We start from the raw sequence: 3,948 nt of genomic DNA on the forward strand, positions 1-3,948 counted from the left end.
CAATTAGACAAAAAGGTTCTTCTATGGCATCGTGAAGCACCTTTATTTTTAAGAGTGCAGTTCAGAACAAATTCAACGGCAATTGCAACAAAACTGCACCAGCATGTGGGGTCATGAAGCAATTATTTTCGTCTGTTCCATATTTGAAAAAGACATGCAAACCAATTTGACAGTAACATATTTTCTCTTGAGGGCCAAGCCATGCATGCACACCCACTGAGGGCCTGCAGGGTTTGGTGATTTTGTGGTAATGTTTTGTGTGTCTCACGCCGAGCTCTTGCTATATCGTGCGACGAGGTCGTCTACGCTTCACGGGAACATGTTCTGACAACATCTGCACCTGATACCACATTTGCCTTCATCCTCTCTGCATGCGTGAAGGAGTAGCCCAAAAAGTCCTCGTCTGGACTTAATTCCTAAGACATGTTGTCACGGGTTCATAGCTCAGACAGATTAAAAACTTTATGAATACTATATGAATAATATATGAGCTATATATATATAAAGGTATTATACTGTCCTCTATAGTATTGAAAATTAAAATATAGGAACAAAATATAATAAAAATGTTAAAAAGTATTTGATAAAAACAAAAACATTATACAGTATATAACAGGGGTCGGTTGCATAAAAGGCTTAGACTAGCCTTACAAGTTAGTCCTCTAATTTTTTTTTTTACAATAAAAATAGATTAGTCCCAAGTTCATTCCATCAACTGCTAGTTGGTCAGACTGGTTCTTAAGACAGTCTTAATGTAGAGGCAACTGGCCTGAGATGTAACTTATATCTACAGTATCTTACATACTTAAATATATAGTTTGTATGGATTTTAATAATATCTAAATTAATACACTTTCATTTAGACTGCAGTGCTTAGATCTGAAACAAATATTTACTGACCACTGCTGGACAGTGACTAAGTTGTTAGCGGTTGAGTTCACAGTTCTGTTCATTTTCTCCTGTTTTCACAAGGAACATCACAGAGAAATCTCACACAGAAAGACCTCTCTCATTTAGCTGATGTAAAAATCTAATCATAAAGCTTGGAGATCTTTAGGAAGGACTTTAGTCATGTTGTCCTGTAATATAAGAAGTGTTTTGTACTATAAAAAATAAACACATAATCACAAACTACATGGCTAATATGTTATAGGCTTTCATGGGTTTTGAATCTGGTCTTGTTATGTTAGCCAAGGCTGAAACTGTTTTGAAAATGTAAAAACATATTTAGAGATGCTGACCGCAGTCAAATATTAGTTTTGTTTTTCGTTTGTTGTTTTTAATCTGATCCAGGATTGTTTTTCTAGCTATTAATTTTAAAGGGCTGTTTATTGACATTCCTGTTGGAAACATTAACCTTTAATCAATAACACTTTTAATGTACCTTATACTAGCCATTTATATACATTAAAGAGTTTTTCTAAACATTTTAGTCCTTCCATTTAATGTACATTATCTGTAATGATATTTTAAAGTAAACAATAAGGAACAATAGTAATCAAATTAAACATAACAATGAAATAAAATAATACAATAGATGGCTCCTCAAGATAACATATGATATATAGCAGTATGCCACTCATTGTGGTCTAATTAAAAACTTGAAGCTTTGTGTAAGTAGCCTGTGAGGTAAGCAATAATTTAACCCCAGGAATTCCACAGGAGCGACCTCTGACAAAATGAATCGTGCATGTGAATGAAACAAATAATGACACAGCAAAACAAAACATTGTAGAATTGGGCCAGAAAGAAAACAAATGTGTCATGAATTATCGAAGAGAGTATAATATGGTTTCAAAGAAGGCAAAATGTCCAGAAAAAAGGCAAACTAAATTACTCTGTCCATTGAAGAGTTTCCTGAGCTCTGAATATAATGAAGGCAAAGGTCTTCTGGGAGTGGCGTTGGGCACAGGAGAGGTAGCGTGTAGACAGACATGATGGATGTTAATTTCAAGTGTAAATGGGAACAGGTGAAGGGCTGGATGGAGGTGGGGTTGGGGGTTGGCATGGAGGGGATATGAGGTCACAGGGCTTTTTAACACTGCTTTGTGTGAAAATTACAGCAGCATTCACCACCCACACACACAAACACATACTTTAAAACTTCTTACTCAACATCTTATGTAGCTTTGTCACGCAAAGGTGAAGTTGTAGTGAAGTTTATTTTCTCCATATGTCACTATGGAAACCAGGATTTGGGGATAAAAAAAACACAATAAATCACGGAATAAAAATGTCCATTAACCACAAATGCACTTACTCAAGGTCAACTATTGCCTTCTTTGGATGTTGAAAACAGGAAACTAGACTCCATGTTTAACCACCAATGGCTATGAAACACTGATTGGATCATAAAAAAGCAGGACTTTACATTAATTCATTACATTCATTAATTCAATACATTAATATTGACCCTAAGCAAGTAACAAAAAAAGACAAAGCATTTTCAAAACATGAAATGAGGTGTGTGAGGTCTTGAGACATTCCCATGGGTCTTTGTTTTCTAGAGTGTGTTGACCTTTGGAAGAGGTGAAAGAGAGAGCATTGCTTGGCTGATTCAAGGTTAAGGTTGCATAGCAAAGAGAGGCGAGGTTACACTATCTCTCCATACAGACAGTCTTACTGTAAATAATATCCAGTGCCTGAGGGGCCACTAACGGCATTAACAACTATTATATGATTTTTGCTTCCATTTAACAATTCCATATCGATAATTCATCTGTGGTCACATTGATATGTAGTTATGACTGGTCCAAGGAATGGAAAACTGCTAGAGAATAAAAGCAAGACAGAGAAGGCAAAGGCAGGTAATGCTATTCATCAAATGAATGCAAAGACTGTATGGGATGATATGAGCCAAGTAGAAATGAGACAAAGGTAAAACCAACACATATAACTAGTTTCAGTTATCTCTTTTCAAGTAATTTTTTAACAGGAAAAACTGTAACATAAGGCCATATAAATGCAAATTATAAAAATGGAATAAAATAAACTATGTAACAACATAATTACAAATAACAAAGAATTACAACTGTACACATTATTATTATTGCCTTAAATCAATCCATAAATCAACAAGAAAAAAAAAACGTTTTACTTTTGGAATGCTTTTTTGGAATGTTTTAATATGATAATCATCCACACTTATGGACAGTGAGCAGAGTATTGAGAATAAAAAAGATAATAAAAATGTAATTCAAAAAAGGAGAAAGAAGTGTATCTACTAAAAGCACGTTTATGTAGATTTTACCGCATTACAAATATTTGAACTATTGTGATATAACAAAACTAACAAGAAATTGTCAAACTAAGGAAAAGGTTTGCCAACGTCAAACTATTATTCAACCATCCATCTCACTGTTTCTGTGACTGACCTTGAATGCGATCGAGTCGACAGTGCATGTATGATACGACATCTCCCTCTTGTGTCCACTTATTTGCTTATTTGATGAATACACATCATACTTAATAGCTTTGTTTTGTTTCCATGAATGTACATAATCTAGGGTTTATTAGTAATCCAGTGTCATCATAGCGGAACATCATTCAAATTAATACAGTAAAGTACCAAATTAAATGACCTTCCAGACAGACCTACTTGTGTGACGTAGACGCGGTTTTCATGTTACTTTTTTCATCGCTGTCAGCCTTGACCAATCACAGTCGTTTGTGATTACTAGAAGGTTCGTTTTACGTAAACATTTTATAGAACCTACAATATCGATTTTCTTTTGTATTTCATTAATACGCCTTTTGTAATTAGAAGACGTTTAAAATATTACAATGTTATAGCGTACAAATATCTCTAAAATAAAATTTCGAAGGCGGCTCATTGCCGATTTGGTTGGAATGAGCCGCTCAGCGCCACCTGGCGGGCGGATTTTTAATAACAGGAAATAGTAATAAGCACGTTTACGTTTGACGTACAGGAGGCAGAGTTATTGCAAC

This window comes from Sinocyclocheilus anshuiensis, unplaced genomic scaffold (assembly GCF_001515605.1).
Source record: "Sinocyclocheilus anshuiensis isolate Anshui unplaced genomic scaffold, SAMN03320099.WGS_v1.1 scaffold1746, whole genome shotgun sequence".
NCBI classification, from domain to species: Eukaryota; Metazoa; Chordata; class Actinopteri; order Cypriniformes; family Cyprinidae; genus Sinocyclocheilus; species Sinocyclocheilus anshuiensis.